At 37.4% G+C, this 26,265-nt stretch overlaps 1 long non-coding RNA gene across 4 annotated transcripts in view; it reads right to left on the reverse strand.

Moving 5' to 3' along the window:
- The window catches only part of LOC115495650 (uncharacterized), a 318,954-nt gene that overhangs the window by 13,053 nt on the left and 279,636 nt on the right, over nucleotides 1–26,265 (reverse strand). For 2 of the 4 annotated variants that reach the window (XR_012056510.1, XR_012056524.1), the window contains 2 exons: nucleotides 24,849–24,947; nucleotides 8,641–11,212 (listed from right to left, as the gene is read on the reverse strand). The exons of the other annotated variants lie outside the window; for them this stretch is intronic. This is a non-coding gene — a long non-coding RNA (uncharacterized lncRNA). Of the gene's footprint in view, nucleotides 1–8,640; nucleotides 11,213–24,848; nucleotides 24,948–26,265 lie in introns of those variants that run through there. 4 annotated transcript variants of the gene reach the window in all.

A 26,265-nucleotide genomic window follows, 5' to 3' on the forward strand; every position in this document is an offset into this window, starting at 1 on the left:
CTTGGCTGGAGGAGGGCTCAGTGCTCCCTCATGAGCACTTTCAGCCACACCCAAGTATTAATTGTTCAGTAAATTGTTTTAGTAAAGCTTGAATTATCAGCTTATTACAATTTTAATGACTAGGAGATTGACAGAAGCTGAAGTCATACTACCTGTGATGTATTATTTTTTATAATTGTGGATCTGCTTTCTGTTCATCCAGGAAGAAATCTGTATACAAGCATGATATTTATAAGGTTTTATTCTTGTTCTGGGCAAGATTTATGTGAAGAATCACAAGCTGCTTCTAACATTTACTATGCATCCAACTTGGATTAAACCTCGCATGAAAGATTTTATCTTTTGGTTTCCAAATTTGCAGAAGGTCTTATCCAAACTTGTTTTTAGTGAATAAATGCTCAGGCAAATCACTGCCTGATAGAAAGGCTTAGAAAATATGACCTTAGAATGGAAAAACTTTTACATGGAATACATTGGCACAAAGAGAAAGAGAATCAATTTTTGGATGCATCTACAATGAACAGGAGAAGTAGTAATGAGGCTAAATTGTATCAAAGGAGATTTGGGATAGACATTAGGGAAAACTCTCTAATGGTGGTGATAATTAACCAGTAAATAGCTTAACTTGAGAGAACATGGGCTCTTCCCCATGGTTACAGCTTTTTAATAATGAAAAACCATCGATGAGAAGCAGATTAGGTTTCTCTGTTTCTCCCTTGCTGCAGGGACTAGATGCCCTCCTGCAATCTCGCCTGTAACTTTATCAGCATTAGCTGGTGAGTCAGAATGAGACTATAGATTTATTGATTATTGTAATTTTGTAATAAATTCTATGTAGAATTGATTATTTAGATGCATTTACATAGTGCAAACATTTTCACAGAATGGTGTTCAGGCAAAGCAGATATTGCAATTGTGAAGTACATACTAGAATTAAAATTGCTGGCTTCCCTTGTTTTCTCCCTGGAAAACAATTTCAATATTTGTTTTATAGACAATTAGATATGAGTTTGTAAGGTATTTTGCTGTGAATTGCAGGCTTACATTTTTTTCCCTCTGTAAACTGAGAATTTTGTGGACTACTTAGGGCAGTTTGATAGCAAACAAATGCACATACTTTTCTTTCATAGAGACGGAATTTTTACCCTTTGGAGGTGTTGCACTAAAAAGTCTTAAATAAAGATAACAGAGATGGATTCAAGTGTTTGGACAAAAGTTTTGAGTGTGGCCTAATCAGTTAGATCTGAACAGATTATTTTGACTGAATTTTTATTCTGTGAATTGGCTGAATTAGATTCACTCTTGTATAGATAAAAAGACATTTTTTTTCTGTTTTTATTTATAGCTTTGGTGGAGAAACGATTGCACCTGGTCATATTCACAGATAAAACCTTTCACATTTCGTAGAAAAAATTATGTCATTTTTTTAATGGAAAAAAAAGAGGTTTTGCTACGTAAAAATGTTACTCACTTCAGAGGACACTCTTTCTTGCCAGCAGGGCCTTACAATTTTGCAAAAGCTACTTGTGGAATCAGCAGTTATTTTACAAGGTATGCCCAAGTGTGCTTATGTATCTAAATAATATACTTGCAGAAAGGTTGTGTAAAGGACAATATGGAGCTATGTTTCAGCAAGGGATCAGTGTGAAGTTGAAAATCCCAGCTGGAGCACATGAGAGAGAATCCTCAGGGATATGTTAAACATCAAAAGAAAAGCAAAGACAAGCAGGCAGGCAGAGGAGAGGATGATTTTCAGAAGGAAAGGGAGTTGATGGACATGAAAACATAAATCTATCTGAAATACAAATTCAAAATTTTCTCAAAAGACCAGATGCTCAATTTTTGTGCCAAGAGTCAGAAAAAAGAGTTGAGTAAGAATCATTTGATTGAAAATGACAAAATACAATGCTTAATGGCTTCAATAGCCAAGGCTGAGAATGCAGTTTATTCTGGATATTTTTAGAGTGCCTCTAGAAATGCTCTCTCAGCAACAAATCTGAGAAACTCAGGGGAATGTTGAATCAGTTGGAGAGAAGTGAGGTAGGAGCTGGAGTTGCCTGTTGAAAGAGACTGTAGTGATCAGGAGAGGTTGCAACTTTGGCAACTCTTCTTCATAGTACAATAATAAGAAAATCCTCACTGCTGGAAACTTCTGAGGACATAATCAGGCCTGGGTTAGGAATTGCTGTTATTAAATAGAATGCTGTTTATAATTAGGAATTGTAAAAAAAAACACAAAAAAACCCAAAAAAACCCCAAAAACAAACAAAAAAACCCCAAAAACCCCCAACCAAATAAAAAAAATTAACCAAATTAAAACTAAAAGGGCAAACAACAACCAGCCAGACAAAAAACACAACAGGTGAAAAAGTCCTACATAGCTCCAGGATTTGTCAATATTAGCAGCCACATTTTATTCCATCATGGCCACAACTCAGGCTATTTGCAAGAGCATAAAGGGGAATTACTCACAGTCATGAGAATGGCTCTATTATGGTGACCTGAACCCAAGGGAATCCCTGAATCCCTTGTCACAGCATTTTTTTTTTCTTGGTTTGTGGGTTTTTTTTTTGTTTGGGTTTTTTTTTTTGTTGTTGTTGTTGTTGGGTTTTTTTTTTTTTTGTAGAAAGCCTTGAGGAACCTGGTTTATTTTTAGGCAGCCAAAGAGTTCAATATTGAAATCTAGGAGCTGTTCATTGACTCTGGATACATTGTTTCTATCCAGAGGCTGCATAAAATATTAATGAGAATGTCTCTTACTTTCTCTGTAGACTAGGAACTGGGGATTTAGGCAGCTAATTTATTATCACTTACATCAGCATGCAAATGAATCTATCACTTATACAGCATGCAAATGAATCTGCCCTTCTCTAAACATAAAGTAAGAAACATCCTTATTAAAAAAATGTGAATTAAAAAAAAAACCAAACCAACCAAAACTCTATTACCTCTATGATTCTCCTCCAGAGAGCCTCCTATTCGAAAAGGCGCATGTTTCCTGCCATAGTTTCAGGCACACTTATGTGCTTTTAATTGAAAAAGGGAGGAACGCTGTAAGAACTGAGAAGACATGAAGACATGAAAAGGTCTGGGGAAGAAGGGAATATGAAAGGAAAGGAGACTTGTAATGGAGAAGGAGTAAAGGAAGTGGGAAAGATTTAACTCACCTAGTTATCATTTGGCCCAAAGGCATTAAACAGAACTGGTGTAAAATGTTCACAGTAGCACAGAGTGTAGTAGCACACCAGAAAATATTATGATTTGCCAGCATGTAATATAGATCATGTGCTAATAATGCTGAGAAGGAATTTGTTAGGAAGGACAGGCTGCGATATCTGCAATAACTTCATACACCTATGGGGAAATCTAGCCCACAAGTGATGTCCAAGACAGCGATTGCTGAAGATTTAAGAATTTTGTCAGGAATTTGAGACCAAATAAGACATTTCAAGTGATGAAAATATGAGGTCTCCTCTAGATACATTACTCATCTCTACTACAATGGAAGTCTGTTGTTAAAAATACAGTTTAGCAAGTGAGCATCAAACTCAGTAAACCTCCAGTGCTCCCCTTGTATTCCTCTGCACTGTTTTCCACTTCTCCTCTTGCCCACCACAGCCTAGACTAGGTGGCTCCCAGGACATACTGGACTCTCAAATCCTGTTTCCAGCCCAGGAGAGAGAAGGAAGGCGATACTCATAGCAGTGGCTTTCCATAGAAGCTGTAAAAGCATCCTGAACTACAGTTAAAACATTATTTTGTCACATCTGTCTTACAGATGGTCTTTATCTATCCAAGCTGTGGGAGTTGACTCTGGGGAAGCTTTGTGTGAATGTTCAAGGTCAGACAGGCCTTGTATAAACTATGGCACAGATTTCTCTCAATTCATAACCCAGCTGAAGAATTACGGATGTTCTTTCTTCGCTTAACGGTATGTTAGGTCATAGGCTAAAGGAGGAATGAAATGTGTCCATCAGGTACTTCTATTCCCTCCCTTCCTGACATTAGTTGTCCCCACTAGGACTCTTTTCCTCCTTTAGTCCCTGTGTAGCTCAAAGTAGCTCCAGGTCATAGGAGAGGGCAGCAGGAAATCCTGAAATAAGCTGCATACATGCAAAATCCTATGCCTGCATTAAACACAAAACTTTATACACAGAGATATAATAGAAAGTCTGCTAACTCTGTGTGGACCCAGTTTCAACACATCTGGTTTTCTGCAAAGCTATAAAAATTGTTAAGCATGAGAGACTAATTCAATTTCACCATCCTCAGTATCTCCCACTAAGGATATGTGCAATTAATATTTCATTTGTTAATTATCAAAGGTGTTTATAAAGCTTTCTGCTTTAAGAACATAACAAAGACATAGTACGAAGCTATGTCACTTCTGTGTCCTATTTAATTTGTCTGTCAAAAGGTCTTCTACAAGAAAAATTAATATGTACTGAAAAAACTTTTGCTAAATTATATAATGAAAAATACAACAAGCCTGTTCATAATTCCTATTTTATATCTACTTTTATTCCTATTTGGGTAGTTCAAAATAAAATAATTGAGGGATATATTTTAGAAAAGGAATGGTATACAGTAATTTGTTTCTTTGATGCCTGCCCACTACTTTAGTAAGCATGTGAAAAGTGATGTTTCTACACCCAGGAGGACCTAAGAGAAATACCTGCTTTTAATGACTTTTTGACGCCTTTTTCAGTAGCATTAAGCCTGACATGTGGCATTTTTAGTGTCCTGCTCTTGGCCAGTCTCAAAGGAAAGGATTAATTAGACTAAAATGTAGATCTTGTAGCAGCCTTCCCTCTGGCTTGGCTGCTCTGGTGTGTGGACATCCTCCAGCCAACTGACAGCAAAAATCCTTCTGAGTTTTCATGGCAGCCCGAGCAGCTTTGGAGCTGTCGTGCCTTGGCACGGAGCAGCTCTTCCTGTTGTGGAAGTTGGCTTGTCAAACCCGGCTCTGGCATCTCTGTGTGCCACTTCGGGTCACTGTGTACAGTGAGAAGCATACATTTATGGTGAAAGAAACCGTGGTTTGTAGCAGGATCAGAATATGTTTATGAATGTAGCTCATGGTATTGTTATAGCAGTCCACACTTTTCAGTGAGATTTAATGAAAACCTATAATATTACTTTGTATTACCTTAAGAGCTTGGCTTTTTTAAGCTACAGCTTGTACAAGTGTTCTAGGGAATAGGGTTGAATAAACCTATGAATAAACCATAATAGAAATGTAATTAAAGTCATTGTCCCAGCAGCAGGCCAAGCAAGTTGCCTTTTAAAATAACAGGGAATTCCACATATATCATGTGCATATGGTAAGAAGGCTAAAAATTGCTATTTATAGTAAGGGGTTATAATTTTCTCCTCTCTTAAGCTGTTACTTGTTGCAGATTTGAGATGATATCCTCTCATACTTGGATGACACAAATTATTTGTTGGAATATCAAACCAAAATATTTTATTTCTGTAGAATGACTGAAATTTTCTTATGACTTTATTAAAAAGTCTTTAGTAAATGTGTTGTAGTCTTAACAAAAGACAGAAAAATTATTACAGACCATTCAGATCTTCCATACATATTTACAAATGTGAAAGCAATAAAAAATTTTCAAAACTTGGCAAGAATTTTCTCTAGTTGTGGTCCCTTTTCAGATTTATAATAAAAATAAGAAATTTCTGAGAGCAGATATTTCTGCTTAGTAGAAACCCATCCTTTCCACCAAAAATAATTCATTTGAAAATTTAAATTTGTATTTTTCATTTGAAAATAATTTTACAATTTATTTGTACCCTCTGCATGTATGGAAAGAAGGATATTACATTTTTAGCAGTGCAATTTTCAGGTCTGCCTGGCAAAGTACAGGAATTGTTAAGAGCATGCTGGATTTCCTCAGGAAAGAGAACCAATATCCTCAATAGCATTGTGTATTTATTAAAAGACAAGCAAGAATTGGCTTTCTGCATCTTCCACCCTTGTAGTGTTGCAGAAGGTCCCTCCTTTTCCTTTTTTTTTTTTTTTTCCTCTTAAGAAGAGTAAGCCATAAAGTATTTGTGTTTTTATTCTTCATTTCTGGAGTTTCTTTGCAGAAGACAATCTAGTTTTCTTACATGCCCAGTAGGGGCATTTATTTCACTGGGGACAATCTTGTTGCAGTCCCCCACAAGAGCACAGAATATAGGAATGCATTACCATTATTTGGCAATAAGCCTCCACTTGCCCTAAACCAGTCTTTCAAAATTCTCCATAGGTGGAAGAAAATCACAGGAAGGAAAAAACCCAACACTACTCTGAATCTCACCCTTCCTCAACCACCTCCCTGGATGTGAGGTTCTGTTTCCAGCCCAGATAAACTGCCACAGTCGGTTTGGTAAGACATCTCCCAGGTAGACTTTAGTCCCTCCTGAGAAAGAAAGGAACAAAACAACTGAGAACACTAAATGAGAAAAGCATGCAGCGCATTTAATATTTAGAAATGAATGAAGTGCAAAATTGCAGCATCAATGCCCTTCCAGGAGCTGCTGTCATGAGGCAAGAGCCTTCTTCCTCTTAAAAAAACATGCTGTCACATAAAGAAAATCCACCTCTACCCACCCAGCATCCTCAGGGAGGTATCCCCAAAGCAGCAGTGATTCTCCTTTCTTCTTTCTCCTGCCTGGCTGCACAGGTCTCACAGAGAGCTCCAGTGGCTCCCTTGAGCCTTCAAATATCCACCTCGGGGTGATGATGCTGAGCCAGTGGGTGATGACACTGAGTCAATATGCTGGGTCAGGGGTACCATTCTGGTCCTGAGGTGAAAAAATGGTGCCTAAGCAGGTTTTCACAGCAGAGATGGCATAGCCAAGCTGGTCCCTTGCTCTTCTCATCAGCAGGAGCAGCATGCATTTAGTGTGGCATTGTCCTTAGCTTGCATCCTGCTACAGCAGAGCTAAGGCAGAGCTTGCTGCCATCCAGCCTGCAGAGCGTTGCAATTACAGCTTTTCCCTTCCTTTATCAATTTTACCTGTGTGCTCCTCTGTGGGTACCTCAGGAAAGCTGACTGAAATCAAAAGTTCGCTGTTCCTTCCTCCAGCCACAGTGCATCAGCTACTCGAAAGACAGACCTGCTGTGAAATAGAAAGTGTTCCCCAACTTGCAGCAAGCTCTCAAAAAGAAACTGTACCAATCAATTCAATACCTGTGGCTTCCTACTAAAAGCAAATGATATTTCACAGCAGATAGCCACGGACACAAGGATGTATAAATTTAGCAAAATGCTCTTTATTAGCCTTCTGCCTTTATGTGACCATACTGTGAGCATGGAAATACAAAGGGTTTCCTTCTCTTTTTAAAGGCAGCCAATGAAAATATCTAGGTTTTGGATCATGAATGCTTCCAGTAATAAACCAGGGTTAACTTTCTACTTAAAACTCAATTTTCTATTTTAATTGAAAATTTTATTTGCACCAGAGTATCTTCTTGGTAATTAGCAAAGAAATGTGCCCAGTATTTAAATCATGAACCCACTGACATGAGCACCAAGACATACCTTTTACTAAAAGTTGTTTTAATTTTTGGAGTAAGGTTGAATTTTGTATCATTTGTTCTTCAAGAACTCTACATGCCCTAAGCAGAATATCAATCCAGGTTGTAAGTTTAGCTCATAATCAGTAATTCTGAGTTCTTCCAAGGACAGCTAATGTAACAACAGGTGAAGAAGTGTCTTTTCCATGGGGCAGGAACTGTATGTAGATTGGACTCATCCAGAAATTCATTTACAAAGTTCCTTGCCTTCCATTAGAAATCCCAGACACATCAATGACTTTGTCTTCACTGAAATAGAAGTAGAGCTGCTAAATGAGTTGAAAAACTCAGATGTATGACATGAACTGTCCTTATCAACAGAGAAAGCAAGCCCCAACATTACAGTCACCAGCCCTGCTGCGCAGTTTGTGCCTAAAACACCCTCATGGTACAGGACATAAGGCTGGGAGTCTGTTGAGTGTATCTGCAAACCTTTTGTAAGATACATACGAACCCTTCTCCTAAAATATCACTTCCCACTGGAGTGAGCAAACACATCCTTTGCGTATTTCTATTTAGAAATCAAACACGTTTATCCTTTTAATTATACTTACTGAAACACATTTCACTCTGATTTCTTATGGCATCTTTCATTAGGACAGAAGGATAATAATATCTTTGATGAGTTTCTATGCTGCAATAGCATAAGTGTTTATTTCTTCTGAACTTTCTCCAAGATTTTAATAAATCACAGTTTTGCATTCACCAAGCTCCATTTCCTTCAGTTTTTCCTGTATGTTCTTCAGATTATTTATTTTTTAGTGCTGAAGGTTATGGTTTTCTTGTTTATACTTGATGTTTTCCTGTGGAGCTATCCATCACTGAATTCCAAAGAGCATGAGCCCAATCCATAAAATTTGAAGGAGATCATTTGCACTAGCTTAAAGCCTATGATCTCCTTGTGTCTTCAAAAAAAAAAAAAAAAAAAAAAAAAGTAGCAGGGTTTTTTTTTACATACATAGTATATTCAAAAACCCAACACCAAAATCCAATCCTAAAGGTCATAACACACATTTAAAGACATCTATAGCTTGATTTTTAGCTCTGGCCAAAATATTCCCAGCACAATGATGAGAGAATAGTTATCTTTTATTTCACCAGCTTACACCATCTATGTTTTTTAGCCATTTTTATCTCTTGTATATCTTAATTCACATCTCTGACCTTCGCACAGCAGACAGGAGATGAAACAGGAGAAACATGGTCCTCTGTTATGTGGGGAGATCTATACAACTGCATCTCTGGTTGATGATCTCTTTCCCCATATTCTCTTCTGCACAGCTATACTCTTCATGAAATCATGCCACCACATGGTAATGCCTACTCTGCTGCTTATACTAACAGATATTATGAATCTCCAGACTGATTAAGCTATTTTTATTTTAAACTCAGTAATGGATTGGGACCTTGATCACTGTTCAGATTAAAACATCTGGAAATATCTAAATATCATCAACAACTTAGAGACAAAACTAAAGCTGTAAAATAAAATTTGCAAAACAATGAAAGGCACTTGTATTTTCCACCCCATAGAAGTAAGAGAAAAAACTGGTGTAAATTGAAAAGGTGAATGACAAAAATTACTGTGTCTTGGTGTTCCAATGATACTCAGTGGATAGCAAGAGAATAGCTGAAGTAAAGATGACAAAAATTACAGTGCTGAGAGATGACTGTAATAGACATCGATCCAGGTACTTTCATCTGAAACTGACTACTTTTCAGTCGTCAGAAAAGCATAAATGGGGCATAAAATCAGGTAGATTTCTGCCAAGGACATAGAGGGATAGGTCCCTTGCTACCACAATACCTGTTACACAGAGGGCACCCTGCTGTAGCTGTCAAATTCTCAAGCTGTCAGGCCTTAAATGTAAGTTAGAAAGAATTATTTGATCATGGTTACTACAGAACATTCCTCTGTCATTGACCAGGGTGGCATAATGTCTCTCTCTGGTCTCCCTGAACAATTCACATTGTCTCTTTGCCTGTTTTCTTAAACAACATCTGTTTTGCCAGGATGAAGTTGAGTTGATATCTCAACAGCCTGCCTGACTCTGAGCTCGCTAGGGATGCTTCCACTTGTGACTTGGTGGCAGGTGTTTCCAACGCTTTCCTGCTTGCCAGCAGAAATGCTCACATTTGCCCATAGCTGTGATGGACAAGCTCTCTGTGGCTCTTTTTCTTATTTTAAATCGTGTTCCATGAAGGGACTAATTGGCGAGGTTGGCCCCTTTAGAAAGCAGAAGATTCCTGTTTGTCAGGGGATTGGTTTACTACTGGAAGTGGAGTTTCTGTGGCACAAGAGGGACTCTGAGACCTTCTCAGAGGAGTGAGCCCTCAGGTCATGCATAGACTGAGAAACTATTCAGAGGAGCACAGAGTGGAAAACTGTGACTGTCAGATGGTAATAATAAATACCCCAGGACCAGAAGGGATTGCTTTGTGTTTGTTGCAACTCAGGAATATTCTGTTTTGTTGGAAACCAGCTATAGGAGAAATCATGTACTTACAAGGATAGACTGGGCAGGAATCATCTTGGCTACATCAGAAGAACATTATTATAGCCATGGTTAGGCAATGGTTCATTTTGCTCTCTGCTCTGTCTCCTACATCACACATGCAAAGTTGCAGGAAAATGGAAATACTATCAAAAGCATTCTGAAAATCTAGGGATTTACCAATCACATCATCCTTATCCATATTTCTGGAAAAATTCTGGAAAGAACTGTAAACTATTTTCAATAAAGAGCTTCCCTTGACAAAAAAAACCCATACTGACTTCTTCACAAAAAGAACCAAGGTTGACTCTTGCCAGTTAAATCCAATGTATCACATATCCACTAATTTCACTCTTTATTATAGTTTCTACTAATTTTCTCTTCATTTCTCTAATTTAAAAACAGAGTTCATATCACCCCTGAGTCCTCAGATGCAGATGCAATTTAAGTAAAAGGGCACACACCATGATTAGTAATTCAGCTATTTCATCCTTGATTTCCTTTGAATCCCATGAGTGAATATACTCTGGTCCCGGGGATGTGTGACTGTTAATTTTTTCAGTCAGTTCCAGCATCCCTTCAGAATCACTTCACTTGATGATTCCCCCATAAAGAATGATTTTTCAATAGGGATGTCCCTCATTTCTTCTGCCATGAACAGTGATGCAGAAAAAGCTTCTACCACCTCTGAAATTGCTTTGTGTTCTCTGAACATGTTTTTAATATCCTGTTCATGAGTGGACCTGACAAATTTTCTGGCAGACCCTTTGTTTTTCATGAGTATTAATAAATACTTATTAATAGTTTTGATTACTTTTGCTATTTGTTTCTTCAGTGTCCTTGCTGTTTCTTCTTTGTTTCTAGACATACAAAGGGTGTAAATATCTACATTCTTTCCTACACAGCCATTTCCAGGTGCCTCTATTTTAAAGCAACTGGTTTAGTCCATCTTTCATTGAAATCTCATTTATTTGAGTTTTGAAACATTTCAGTCTTTGAGACATCACTCCAGGATGAAGCCCAGGCAAAGTGTTCTTGGAGAACTGGCCAATGTAAGGTCTCTTCATAATGCTGTTCTTCTGCATCCTGTTAAAGGGTCAAATTTGATTTCCACTTCTCCCAAGCAGGAGTCATCAGGGTCTACCATCTGCACAGATCACAAGGAAAAAAAAATTTCTAACTTGCAAGAAAATATTTATTTGATGCTCTTGAGTACCTGTTCTTTTTCAGATACTGTACACTTTTTGTCATTGATTCATACACCCACCAGCCTAAATCTTGAGAGAGGACATCTGTTGCTGAGCTGTTTGTGTGTAAGCCTGGACTTTCATCTGAAGAAACCACACAGGAAATAACACTCTACTGTCCAGTTTGTTCTTGATATCCATGCAACATGTAACAGTTTAAGGTCTCACTGCTTTAAAAGAATACACAAGAACACATCTGTAAGAGCGAAGGATGAAGGAAGCAAATACCAAAGATGAATTCCATTACTACCAGGAGACAAGTTCCAGACTGCATTCACCTCAGAGACAGTAGCTCTAATCTGGATTCCAAAGGGCAAAGGGGCAAGCCCTTCACAAAAAAACCCTGGAAATTCCATGGTTCATCTCTGTTCTGCAGCAACTTCTCAAGACTGGTGTCCCAGGAAACTAAGATGTGGAGGCTTGTGAATGTGAGCTCAAATGAGATGACATTTTAAAAGCAGTTCTTGAAAACAAAATTAACCATAAGTCTCAAAAAATTTTCCAGATGTAGCATTCATTTAAAATTATTTAGCTTCCCTTCACTCATTTATTTATACATAAACAAGCCACTCTCACTCATCCTATACATGTAGACATAAACAAATTAATTAATTGTTTTCTACAACAATCTTAAAAAGGAAAGAGTAAGAGAGATTTTCTACTTCTAAGTACTTGGAAACTGCTAGTATAGGTACTTGATAATTGCCAGAGTAGCAAGAAAGAAGAAAGTCTTAAAATGGAAACACGTAACATTTCCTTGACTTGCAGGAGATGCATTAGAAATCAATCATTCTTCACTTGACAAGGCTAACAGGAGAAAGTGTTATATCTGTAAGACAAATCATATGGTAGGTATAGAGGTCAAACAGTAACAACTTCAAAACAGTGGTTTTACCCCATTCATGTATGTGTTTTAATTGCCCTTGATATTCCTTCTAAAAGGCTATTCAATGCTCTTTTGTAAGCATTCTTCAAATTTCCAGCCAAATTTAATTAACAACCAGTTCAAACCAATCTGATTTGGTGCTAGCTTTATCCCCTGTACAGGTAGCTGCTCTGTCCTCAGTGGTACATTTATAGACAGCAGCTGCTCTCAGTCTGGGTTCAGTTCAGCTGTCTCTTCTGATCACACCAGTTATTCCCCAGGTCTCACCATTTCCTTCCCTCTGAACCACACATCAATCACTTCTCTGGGTCACCATAGGCAAATAAGTGATTGTGTTGTGGGGACAATTCAGATTAAGAAGATTTTGCAATGCCCGTCCATGCATTGCTTTGCTCAGCAGCTGTGTGTCTCTGGCAACAGCAATCCGTAATGGAGCCACTATTAGAGTGTGTCTGGTCTTTCCCCTCAGTCATTTCCCATGGATGAGCTCCTGACTTTTAAAATCCAAGTACTCAAGTGAACAAACTTACATGCCATTTAATTTAACTCCATCTCATTTCACCTCCTATTAATCTACTTGCTTCCTCCTGTGTTATTTTAAGGAGATCTGATCTTGTCCAATTGCAACATGAAGGGTTTCCTCATCACATTTCTAATTTTTGTGCCAAGATCATTACTAAGAATATTAAAAAAAAACTTACCTGGAAAAATACCCAAGAAGAAATCCAGTAATTTCCCTCTGTCCAGCCAGATACTTTTTCTTTCTACTTTTCCTATTGCCATCCCTCCTCTAACTGACTTCTGACCAAAGTTACAGTTCCCGCACTTTAATTTCCAACTTTTGCATTTTACTAAATCCCCTTGTGCCACTGTTCTGGTTTCAGACAGGGACATGTTTTATTTCTTACAATTGCCATGAGGGTCGAGGCCAGGACCCTGATGTTATTTGATACCACCTCACATCTCTGCCAGGGGCAGGAGGGAAAGGGAGTTTTTTCACCTTTCTGAGGAGAAGGGTCCTCCTTCCAGTGTCGTGGAAGAGCTGATTGGAATTGCTGAGGGCTTTCTGTATAAGTTGTTTCTTTGACTTATACCTTTTTTTATTACTATTGTGCAGTTGCTGCTCCTTTTGTTATCTCATTGCTATTTCCAGTAAATTGTTCTTATCTCAACCTATGATCTTTGCCTTCTGTGCTTTCAAATGGAGTGGGAGAGAAGGAGCAGCATGGCTTTAGCAGGACTACTAAATTGAGGAATACCATTCTTAAACCAGGACCCACTGCTTGGTTGTCATCCAGATATGCCATTTAATTCCCCTATCTGTTGTTTAGAAAATCAATTATCATATTAAAGAAAGTTGGTGTTTTGGGGTTTTTTTTCATAATATCTATGTTTGGTAAGTTCAATAAATGGGTAAACCCCATTTAGAGTGATATACATATTAGAAAATTCCTTCAGAACAAATTCCATTAAAAGGGGGAGAAGCTCTTCATTCTTGAAATACAATTCAAACTGGTGAGTAGAAATATTCATGTAGACTAAGGAGAAACCCAAATGCAAGTCCTCATTGTTTTATCTCTTACATGTACGTGTATGCGACACTTTGCTTTGACATTGTTTTTGAGCCAATTTGAACCAAAATTCCAAGGAGAGCCAAACTTGTTAACAGCAAATAAGCAGAGAGAGGAGAGATCCAGGAGTGTTACCCAGGGAAATCACCTGTTGCTAAGAGCTGCTCTTGACAAGGGAATAGAGATTTGCAAAGCACATCCTTCCCTGTGACAGGAACAGATCTATATTCCCAAATCTCCTGAAGAATATAAATAAATTACATCTGATCTAGAGGGATACATAATATGCTTGCTCACTGACATACATTTTTAAAATAATTACTATAGTTGTTTAAATAAAAATGTACAGAGCCTGGTAAAAGACTATTGCTTTGAATACCTAAGTTCTACAGCAATACAGAGTATTTTTCTCATCCTTAACAATTATCATAGTAATAATAATAATATAAGCCCTTCTATAACAAAGTACAAAATTAAAGATGAAAGTCATCTCTGTGTTGCAGCAAGAAACATTAGGTAAGGTATGGAAATGCCTCAAAGACTCAGCAAAACCCTTAAAGGAATATATCTTATATGATTTGTATTTGAGAACCCATTATTTCTTTAAAGTTATCTCTGGCTCATAATAAGCTGGTGATGAAGTAATTTTCCTTTCTACACCAGCTGAGGTAGTTGCTCATGGTAGGGAGAGCAAGAGTTGTTTATTTCATCTGTGTTAAATACAGAACAGTCTTTATCCACCATTCTAAGTCAGAACTCAGGTGTATCTATATATTTTTCCAATGCATATCCACTTACAGATCTCAGCACCTTCCACTCCAGAGAAAGTATTCTTTCTGCTGCAATGTGAATACAGTTCTGTCCCTGCATCTATAAGAAACTGTTGGTTTCCTTAGGTATTTTATTTGCAGAATTATAAATTAAATGACCTCCCCTTGGAATTAAAAAAAAAAAAAAAAAAAAATCCCATCTCATTCATCTAATCCTCTTCAGAAAAAACATAACATTATTTTCAAACAAATGCTAAATTCTGAGAGCAGACCTCTGCCACTTCAGATGAGCTGTGCCTTTCATCTTGCAGAGGTCAATGCAGTGCAGTGGAATGATAATGGCTGAGTCTCTTATGTTATTTTTTAGAGTATCATCATCCCACAGCAGCAAGGCTGCTCAGAGCAGCGTTCTGTACTGGGTAACGCATTGTCATGGCAACCAAACAAATGGGTCATCCCACTCCTGCTCACTCCCATTGTTCCACGGTGAGAGAAATCACAGCAGAGCAGAGAGGTGTCTCAGCTTCTGAGACCCAGCAAAGTTTCCTTCCCAATCTGCTCTTGGCATGGGACCTCCTGGGGCAGCGCTGGGCCTGTGTGCCTGCCAGGGACATGCACATACACAGGTCCATGGCCTCAGCAGGTAGACAAGGGCTCCCAAGAAACAGTAATGATCTCCTCCTATAAATTATTAGATAATAGCAATAAACACATTACTAAAACAATGACAACAAAGTGGGGATGGCCAAGCCAATCTCATGATGAAATTACCTGGGCAATGTGGTGACTCAGAGGGACAAGTGGATGAGGGAGTTCTATGAGGATTGTGAAGTGGTGTGTCTTGAACACTGCTTTCTTCCAGCTCTGTCTATCCTCTGCTTTCCTCACTGCTCCAGTCTTGTTCTTCTTCCTCACAGTTCTTCTCATTCCCATTCTTTTCTGTGTTCTGTAATAACCCTTTGCTGAAACTTCATCTTCTGCTCCTGTGGTCCTATAGGCTTACACCCACTCTGCCACTCTCCATAGCTTTTGGTAGGACGGTTTCTGAATCACCCATATTTCACACTGCAAGATACATTCTCTCACAGGGCTTTACTTTCAGGCAGATGAGAACTTAATCAAGTTTACAGCTATTCCAGCTGGAATTGTGTGTGCCAGACATCTGGATGAAGAAATTATTTTCTTGAAGTTTACATTATTACTGTCAGCCAAAATTCATGAAATGTTTCCAAGATTTGGCATAGGGCTGACATGGACATGGGCCAAAATTATTGTAATTATTAAAAAATTTAAACAAATTTCCCACACTTTGCCCTATCCCCATAGTACAGAGCAGGATATACAGTTTACCAGGACATGATGCATTTTTATTCAGAGCATGATTCCTTTTTTACTTACAAATATCTGTTATTTTCCAAATGAGATATAACCCCTTAAAAAATTGTCATTTGCACATCTCAACAGAAAATTCCTTAGTGTTTTCAACATAAGATCTCAACAAGTATTGTTTATTCTGTGCATGTTGCAGGCCAGAGACTGAAGTGCAGTGTTCCCCAATGAGAAGATGAGACTGAGACAGTCTGAAAAGCTAAGCAGATTCTAGAGATAGGAGCTGGATCAAGAGGAAACCCAAGACCAGTATATGAGAGATGAGTTTAAGATGATGAGCAGAATCACTGAACCATGAAATGATAAAGGGTTCAGAGAGACCTTAAGGATCATGCAGCTCCAACACCACTGCCATGGGAAGGGACAACTTCCACTAGACTAAGTGCTCAAAGCCCTTTCCAGTTGACCTTGAACACTCCGAGGGATGCAGCAACCTGTTGGCAACCTGTGCCAGTGCCTTATTACCTTCACAGTAAAGAACTCTTCCTTATATTTAATCTGAGTCTACCCTCTATCATTTTAAGACGTTACCCCTATCCCCTGATAATGAATATCTCATCATCTTTCCTGTAGAAGAAAAAGATGGCTCAAAGCCAGAGAGTAGATATTTTCAGAGTCAGGACTTAAGGAGAGGAACAACAGAAAGTTTATGAAAGAAGAAAGTGGGGATGCTTCTAAAGGAAAACTGATGTGAGAAATCCAGGAAAGCATAATGGAGATTGAGCAATAAAATACTCTAATGTAGAAATGCTGGAAACATGGAAAAGAAGGGATTGATCTTAAGGAGAAGCAGCAAGAACTATGCCTGGAATGGAATTAAAAATTCATGTCTCACCATACACATGCCCTCAATGAATATGTGTAAAATTCCTCAGCAAAGGCTCTCATTGCTTCATCAAGAATGACAATCTGCCATGACTGGGAGTTACCAGCTTCAAGCTGCAGCGTTCTGTGAAGTAGCTGTAATTGTTGCCAACATGCAGGCAAAAGCCATGAAGACATCAGCCTGATATCACATTATGGGATATTATGCTCCTGTTTCTAATTCAAAAACAAGCTATCAAAAAAAGCTAAAAGTCATAATATTAGCTGCAAGCTACTTTTAAAGCATCATGAAGCTCACATAACATTGGCAATGCGCTTCTTGCATTTCTCCCTGCAATCTTTTTTCAAACCACTTGTATGACATTTTATGGTGGAAGGTTTATATAAATGTCATGCACTTCAACTGCAACAGGAATCAGGGCTCAGTGCTATGGAACAGTATGCTGTGAAAATGAGCCAGGGCTGTCCTGTGAAAGGTGCCCAGTCCACAGGCCCACAGGCCAGAAGCTCTGTCCAGAGGGAAGCAGGAGGAGAAAAACTCACCCCTGCTTTAAAGCTTCTGCAGAATTATGTTCTACCATGTCCCTCTCCATGACATTGCTGACAATGCCAGGTAAGTGGGAAGAGCCAAACTATTCATGTGTGGCAATTACATCTACTCATTTTCTGGTCTCTCACTTGAGCCTGAACTGATAAGGTGTTGTGCACCATGACCTTTCATGTCTTTGAGAGCTGTGATTTGAATGTCTAATGTGCTAAATGCACTGAAAATATCTTCCATTGGCAACACAGAACAAGTGGGATCTGGACTTTTTTATTTCTTTTGTTTCTCTGTCCTCCAGATATAAATTGGATGTATTGGTACTTCCTTATGTTACAGAGATGCTCTGAAAATATTTTAATTTATATTTTGTAGTGGTTGAGTACTAATACAAACAGCATGAGAAGCCTCAGAAAGAGTTCAACAACTTTTTAAACAGATTTTGAAAAATGCAAAAGGTAAGGCACAGGAGCCACATGAGTAAACAAAATACTGAAAAGCTATTTAAAAAGTGAGCACTCAATCAGGCAGATGTGCCATGAAAAACACAGTATGTAATGATGAGATTGAAGATGGAATTAGAAAGCATAATCACAAAAAGCCAAATTAAGCTTGCCTCATTTCCCATCCATCAAGGGCTTGACTTTTCAGCCTCAAAAGCAATATAATAATATAATATTATACAGGTTTTGTACATACTTTTACTTTCTCCAACAGGCACAAACAAATACTGAAGCAAAAAGCTTCATATCCCCGTTCCTCAGGGTCATGGGGATAGTGAACTCTTTCCTGGATCATTGTGGTCACACTCTTTTGTTGTGGTTGTGTCCTAGTTTGTTGTCCTGCTTCCATTATTGTGTTCTTTCACATTTTTTTCTGAGTAAAAAGTACCTTTCTATCTTCTTATTTAGTCCCTTGTGCAGTCAGATTACAGTCCTGATGGCAGTAGCAAGATCTTTAATGCAACACAAATGTTACATCGTCTTAGTATTGTCAAAATTCCTAGGAGCCCATGACAGGGACTGGTATTTTAGAAATGCAATGTAAAAAGCCAGCCCTTGAACAAAGAAATTTATAAACTCAAAGTAAGAGACAGCTATAAAAACAAGACACAAACACATAAGAAAGACACAAGCAGATGAAAAAGTAATACATTGCTCATATCAGAAAAAATTCAGTAGTTCTCTGCATTTATGAAAACATAATTGAAAGCACTGTTGTGCTTTCAATATCAGACCTGCTTTACACTGCTTTCCTAAGCTGCAGTTAAAGGAAGAGCTATTTATTCTCCTCCTTGTCACTGGAGGCTTTTACCTATAGTAAGCAAAATGCAAGCCAGCAATCATGTAATACATTACAGATTCTCTGTTCTGTTTGCAGTTCCCAAAGCTCTGTTGTGTCCCCAGTTTTTCCACGGTATAGCAGGGAGACCAGAGCAAAATCTATGTGGTAGTAATGGTAGTAAATAAAAAAACTAAGTGATTCAGTGTTATTGCATTATGCAAGAGAACAGGATTCTAAAGATTTATGACGCATTTCTGTTTGAAGATTCAAAGGGAATAATTGGAAAAATACACATTTGAACAAAATTCCTAAGGATTATTGCACTTGGAAGAGAAATATCATAATTGTGCATACATGCAAATTCACAAGCAATATGCAGATGAAACATTTAATTAGTTTAGAGAAGACCTACAAGAATGAGCAATGTATAGCTCCCATAGTTCATGCTAGCAGCAATAAAGGTTTTAGAAGACAAGCATAAAATTATCACTGTTCCAAGAACATGAGCACAGAAGATCCATAGTTCATATTAGTTCAGGAAACTGAAACTGTGCCCACTTCTGACACAAAGAACCAGTATTTCTGTTGCCAATAGCCATCACTGGAAATTCAGAATGCAAGGGAATTCTGCATTTAGTTCCAATTTTTAACATGGCCTGTACCAAATTGCTCCTTTTCTTTTTATGCCTAATTTCTTTCTTCCTCTTTCTCAGTCTAGTCCATTCCAACAGTGAACCTTATGATTAAGGTTCTTCTTATTAAATATAATAATACTAAAATGAATGAGGGATGCAGAAGACCTAATCATGCATTTGAACTAGTTACTTTATTTCTCTGTGCTTCAGCTTTTCTCTCTGTGAAATGGAACCAACAACAAACCAGTGCAAAAGCAGGATCGCAATAAACTCCTTCTTGCTTATCAAGTTATTTACCTTTATATGATTTGCAAGAAATCCTATTAGTCAGATAAAAAATCCTATTAGTCAGTTTGTTTTAGGAAAAAACAAACCACAGTTAATTCAGCCTTGCTTTGACCACCTCACTTAATTTTCACCACTAAGGATTGAAGATGTTTCAGGCACAACAACAACTATAATTACATTCTTGCTTAATTAATTTCTTACATTAATCTCAAACTATGATTTATAAAATAATTCCTATCACTCAGCATTCTATATTAATATGTACTAAGAACTGGATAAACTTCCTGAAGTAGTTAGTTTGTTTCATTGAAAAATTTTCACTAAAAATTACATTCTCAAAGTTATAGATTATCTTAGATCTGACACTAGAATTACAGGGCAAAAAGTCATGCTTTTTGTTATGCATAAATTTTCAGGCCTCCTGACCACAGGGGGTTTACCACCACGAACAATTTAAAGTATATTATTGTGGCAACATTAACAAATATTTGTCCTCCACTTGAATATTCTTTCAAGATAAAGCTAGAAAGAAAAAAAAATCCTGGGAAGTGCAGAGCTGACACACGGACTCAACCAAAGGAAACAGGTTGTGTATCTTTGTGCAAATTACTTTCTTGATATTACTTGTATGTAAAGGGTTGACAATTTGCTAATCTCTATTTTTCTTTGACTTGATGCTAGACTGAGGGAAAGAGCATTCTGGCTATGGCAAAAAGGATTGTTTCTGGCCTATTCTGCTTCATTATTCTCCTCAGATATTCCTTCTGGTTTGGGTTTTTGTAATTCCCAAATAATTATTTTTATGGCACCAATTGTTATAAAATCTTATCTTCATATTTACAAGTGGAATGATACTCTTGAGGCAGTTTCTTCATGTGTCCCTCACCCAGGAGGAAAAAAATGCATTGATAAAGAACAGTAGAAATTTCATCAAATTTGATCATTTTCAAGCAGTGGTTATATAATATCCTATAACAAATTAAAGTTTAAATAGACCTAGAAAAAATGCAAGGTAACCATAATAATGCAAATATAATGTAGTTTGGATTCCATTTCATAGCCTAATGATATCATTAGAGAGAGCAATGAAAACCATAATGATAAGACACCACATTAAAAAAAAGTAGCAGAAGAAAAACTAATTAGAAACAGTATGGAAAAGGAAAGAACTGTACAGCATAGAGATGTTTATAATATAAGAAGGTAGAACTATGAAAAATTCCACTAAATGGGACTATTACAGAATTAAGCTCACCCGATTTCTAGAATTAGTATATGTATATTAAAAGAAACCAGAAATTTGAGAAAATAAACATATATTTTGGAGAAAGCTGAACAAAAAACAACCAAACAAACAACACAGAGTAGAGGAATGAACCGGTCTCTTTGTCAAAAGAAAAACAAAGCAAAAACACTAGAAACATTTTTGTCATGTGACAGAATCAGCAGAGCATACCCATATGTGAGGGTGTATAAATAACAGCAATGGATCTGTTACAGCTTGTATATAATGGAAGAAAATGCAGCATCTTTTCCTTAAAATGGCTCAAAATCAGAGAAAGCACTAAGACTGAAAATAACAGCTTGCTTCTGTAGTTTGCAAAAAATCCAGCTGAGATCAAGACAAAATTGAAAACTGAATAGCAACCAGAGTTCTGACAGCAGTAATGAGCTTAGAAAGGCATGTGGATGAATTTTCATTTATTTTTTGCCATCTAAAACCTCCTTCAGGGCCAGTTCAAAGCTTTAAAAGCAGCAGGCTCCTCTAAGTATTAGAGTTCAGGTTGAAACTGTTAGTATCAGAACACACTGGAGTTTTCAGAGTGTAAAAGTTGTACATTGTCAGAGTACCTCTACTCTGTTATGATAAATTATGATTTTTTAAGGTTTTTCTTCCTGCATTTATTTTTCTGTTATATACTTCCCCTAGATCTGTGTTTTCCCATTCCTTCTGCATATATAGCTAGGATAGAGAGAGAGAGAACTCTTATGAACACTAAATTTAAATAAATTTTACACACACTTAGATATATATGGCAATGTTTCCTCTTTCTGTATTATTCATATGTGGACAATTTTCCAAAAGACCTGAACAGTGGTTCAATGTTGAATTTCCTCTTCTCCTAAAATTTTAATCCTTGAGGACTCTCTATCATTTCAAACTACATGAAGATAAAACTCAGCTATTCATTTTGATATACATCTGTCTCACAGTGAATTGTCCATTTTTCTTTATAAATATCCCTTCCAGCCAAAAGACAGAATTTATTCTGTCAGTTCAGAAAACCATAAGAACATTGGGCCTTAATAGAGAGATTGTTTTTCCCCTCTCTTACTTTCTCCCCTTTGTATACACAGTCAGCCCCTGTCCAGAAATGTAGTCTCAGATCTAGTTTTGTTTTACATAGGAAGTAAAATTATTTTTCTAGCCTCAGGCAACTACTTAAAAATATATTTTAAGATTCAATACTACTAACAAGGCCAGAAAAATTGTTCTGTTTACTGGCTGACCAGTAAGAATCTACACTTGTATTCACTGCACCAAATCTTTCACACTGCAGGAAAATAAAACATAACAAGTTGCTGTGATTTACAAATTGAAATTACCTGCATCTCCAGGTTGGTACAGCATGTTGGACGTATTTGACATGCTATGATAAAAACTTCTTCATTACCATTGACATCTGTCAGCCTGTCAACTACTTTTTAAAAATCCCTAGGATTCAAGCTTTTTTAGCATCAGTTTTCAAGGGAATGTTTGCCTGACCAAAAGATATCACAGGACCATAATCCAAACACCTGCTTCAAGCAATTATGGTTTTATATTAATCTCCTCATAAGTGCACTTAATAGTCCCTTAAAGACACCTAATTAATTATCTTGCCTCTACTCTGGTGACAAATTGTCATACTGTCTGATCAACCTCAGTGTTAGAAGAAAATGTCTATATACCCAGACTAAATTAATTATTCTTCCAGGTACAGTACTGGCCATTACTTCTCTCTACCTCAAGTTCTTGCATTCTTGTCTTTCCTGGTTTCACGCATCATGGTGGATCTATCTTTTATAATTTCTCTGGTTTTATACTAAAAAATCCAGTCATGATTCTCACAGTGTCATTTGGTGAACATGTTATTCTGTAACTCTCTATGTTATTCTATACTTCAAGAACAGACACTCCACTACTACTATATAAAATGACAGTGATACTCTTCCAGATCTTTAAAAAATGCCCTTGCTTAGATTTCTTTAAATACTTAGGATAAGATTTCATTTCTCATGTTTGCACTAGTGGTAGAATCATAGGGTTTTTTTAATGTATTTTATTTTATGCCTATGGTCCTTCAGTTTCTCAGCTTTATGTGTTGTGAATAGTAGGATGGAAAAACTACTAGAAAACAAAGGTTTTTGTTATTGTCTTGCTTTGTTTTTTATGAATTATTTTCTTGACCCTCCATTTTAATTGCTAAATTGGAGCACCTGACAGAGTAAAGACTTTGAATGTAGAATCGTACTGAATATTTTGAATTTCTACACTTAGGTCTATTTCCTTAAAATATCAAAGCAGAGCTTAGATATTTATAAATCACATCTAATTTTTGATCAAGTTTGCTACAGACAGTAGAAACCTGCTCTAATGACAGAAGTTTTGCCTCATTCTTCAGAGCAGCCAAGATTTCATACAATATACTTTCCAAAACAGCTGGCAGAATTCTCTGTGCTATAGCAATTGGGTGAAACATAGCACTGAGCTACTGCTTTGACAATAGTTAGAGAGGGAGGTTGTGAGGATTTTCAGTACTGGGCAAGGGAATGAGTTTGGCTTTAACTCCTGTATATTATTGCTGTATATTTTACCTCTGCACATTTTGGCTACCAATCCAATGGGGAAAATTTACCATGCAAAAAAAAAATATTTTGTCAATCTCTAGCTCTCTGGTGATAGCTGCAACTTCTGTGTGCAGTGAAATCTATTCTGTGAAGAAAAACTTTCTGGTTTATGTGCCCTGCCACAGCCAGAACTGGACAAGGTGTCTTCTTCCCAGTGACATCTGCAGGCATTAGCCTGTTGTCTTTTTGAGTGCAGAAACATGTTTCTGAAAAGGGTATGGTGACAGCAGAAATAGTTTTATATTTTTCTTGTGAGTCACCTGCCAGCACAGTGCACTGAGTCAGCTCACTGAGGAGCCAGAGGCAGCACAAGTCAAGCTGGCATGGTGGGGAAAAATGCCATTGTGCATCTGGGACATGGCAGGGGTTAGAGGGAAAGGAAAAAGAGGATGTTCTGCTCAAACCCAGCAAGTCTGTAGGCTGGTTCAGCCCATCTGGTCCCAGCACACCTTAGGATAGGACAGCCTTACAGAAAGAGTGAAAAATAGATCCTTAGGGCTCCAGCTGCATCTGATGGGCTTTCTTCTAATGGACAGCACTAGTCACTGAGTACAAACTTGTAAAACCAGGTAACAGAGCCTAAAACTTTATACCTGTGTATATTCATGGCTGATGAGATCAAGGGATGAAAGATAAACGTCTTCACTGCTAAGTTTCTGATACAGTAATTCACAAAGTGCCAGACAGGTGGCACTGCCCTGTAATTGATATTTTTCCCTTTCTCTTTGCAATATGTACAAAAGTAGTCCAAATTAATCAGTTATTTCATCCCATCATGTGAGGTCTCATTTGGTTTATGGTTTCTTTGTGACACTGCTGATAGCCTCAGATTCCAGCTACCAGAGTTTTCAGGGACCCTCAGGAGCTGTAATACCAATTAATTGCTTTGTGTTTCTTGTCACTGATGCAGATTCTCCAGCCTCAGATTCTTGCAACAATGAAATTTAAAAAAATGTGATTGTACTTCTATCCAGTCAAAATACGTTAGAGTAGTAAACAGGATCTTGGGAGTACAAGAACTCCTAGCCAGGACATAACTTCAAGGATTTCTTCTGCATTTTCAGACTTTGCAAAGTTCCTTGCACGTTGCTGATCAGACGGATGAAGAACTCTATGTTCAATGTACAAAAGAAAATTCTTGCCAACTTAAATTCTCAGTCTCAATCTGCCTTTTCCAATATTTCAGCCCTTGAACATGTTCCTCATTCTTGTCTAAGAATGAAGAATAGTTGTGTGCCATTTTCCTGGAACAAATGAAGTATTTTATTAGGTCTGGACAAGGATCCTTAAAGACTTTTTTCTGGATTCAGTTGTTGCTGTCAGTTTCTTGGATGATCTGATGGCCCTGATTCCTATAATCAGTCCCAAAGGAAATGTCCCAAGATTTCCATGAAACTGTTTCCCAATAGTCACAGTTAGGAGATCACTGGACCAGTGCTTCTCAATCTGTATTCACCATTCAAGTATTTTTAGGTGATGAAATAAGTAGTCTTTACACCTTGGATGATCTCCATACCCAGGCATCTATTTCATGAGATTCTTTCCTTTCCAATTTCTAATGGAAAGACACAAAGAGGTAAAATAAATTAAAGTTATCCTGAGTAGAAATCTAAGATCCGAAACAGAGAACACAGTTACTGTAATTTTCAAGAAGTATTGCAGAGACGATGATTTGGATCAGAGTGCTTTTGGCAGTACACAAACCAAGTTAAAATTATTTTCACCTTGGTTTACTCAGGTGGAAGGAGGGGAGAGAAGAGAATTAGCCTGGATTTACAGAATGCTGGGTTTCTGCTTTGAAATTATTTTTGGATTAGTATCTCAGCAGATTCTATTTCAACAGATAGGCTCTGCTCTAAAAGAAAAGGATTGTGACCTCTTAGAAATAAAATTAGCAAGTTTTGTTTAGATAACAGTTGAAGAAAGTAGAAAATATGGGAAAATTAAAATGTTCCCTATTTTTAGCAGTCTGAGGCATCCCTGAGCCAAAGGAGAGTACGAAGTTGAGTTACTCTAAAAAGTCGTAGTTTTGCTTAACAGTATATCAATTTTAAAAAGCCTGAAAAACAAGATTAATTCAAAAATTGAAGTTTGCAATGACCATTATAACATTGTACATAGCATTGGTAGAAACAGATTTTCCTAGTGATTTTTTGTAAGAAGTCGGTCTTGAACAATACAGCAGGTATTCAGTAGTTATCTCAGAAAATAGAAGAAATGTGTCATCATATGTCAAAGCCTCTATTTACAATGCAAATTAGAGAAGACAATTTGACATTGATGAGTGTATGAATAAAACCTATGAATTCTACTGATTTTTTTACTCTTAAGGTCTGAAGAAAGAATACAAGGAGAAATTTCTAGGGCAGAAGGCAGAAAGATTAAATCCTTCTTTTACTAGTTGGTCATGGTAATACTGGAATATCAGAGAAACCACAGAATGCTTGGAACCCTTTTAACTACCCAGGTTATCTCTTGGTCCAAAAATCAAAAAAAAGGTGTACTGTAGCAGGTATTCTACAATAGCAAGCAGAGAACTTATCACCTAAGGGAAGAATAAGCAACCTTGGACCTATCACAACCGGAATGTGAATAACTAAGAAGAAAAGCAAAGTGAACAAAGAGTTGCTAATATTTACCCTACAGAAGCACAGGCTCACAGAAGGGCAGAGTAAAGGATTAAGCAGTCATCATTAGCACCCCACATTCTCTAGGGTGCCCTTGACAATACCCCAGCAAGGCTTGGTCTGGTGAGCTACAGAAAAAGCCGTGAGGCAAAGTAATCTTCAAAACCATAAATGTTTCAGTAAAAGGAAAGCAAGCCAAGCAGAAAAGGCTGCTGTGCCTATGGAGTCAGATAGGCATAGCTCATC

Source organism: Taeniopygia guttata, chromosome 5, assembly GCF_048771995.1.
Source record: "Taeniopygia guttata chromosome 5, bTaeGut7.mat, whole genome shotgun sequence".
In the NCBI taxonomy this organism is placed as follows: Eukaryota; Metazoa; Chordata; class Aves; order Passeriformes; family Estrildidae; genus Taeniopygia; species Taeniopygia guttata.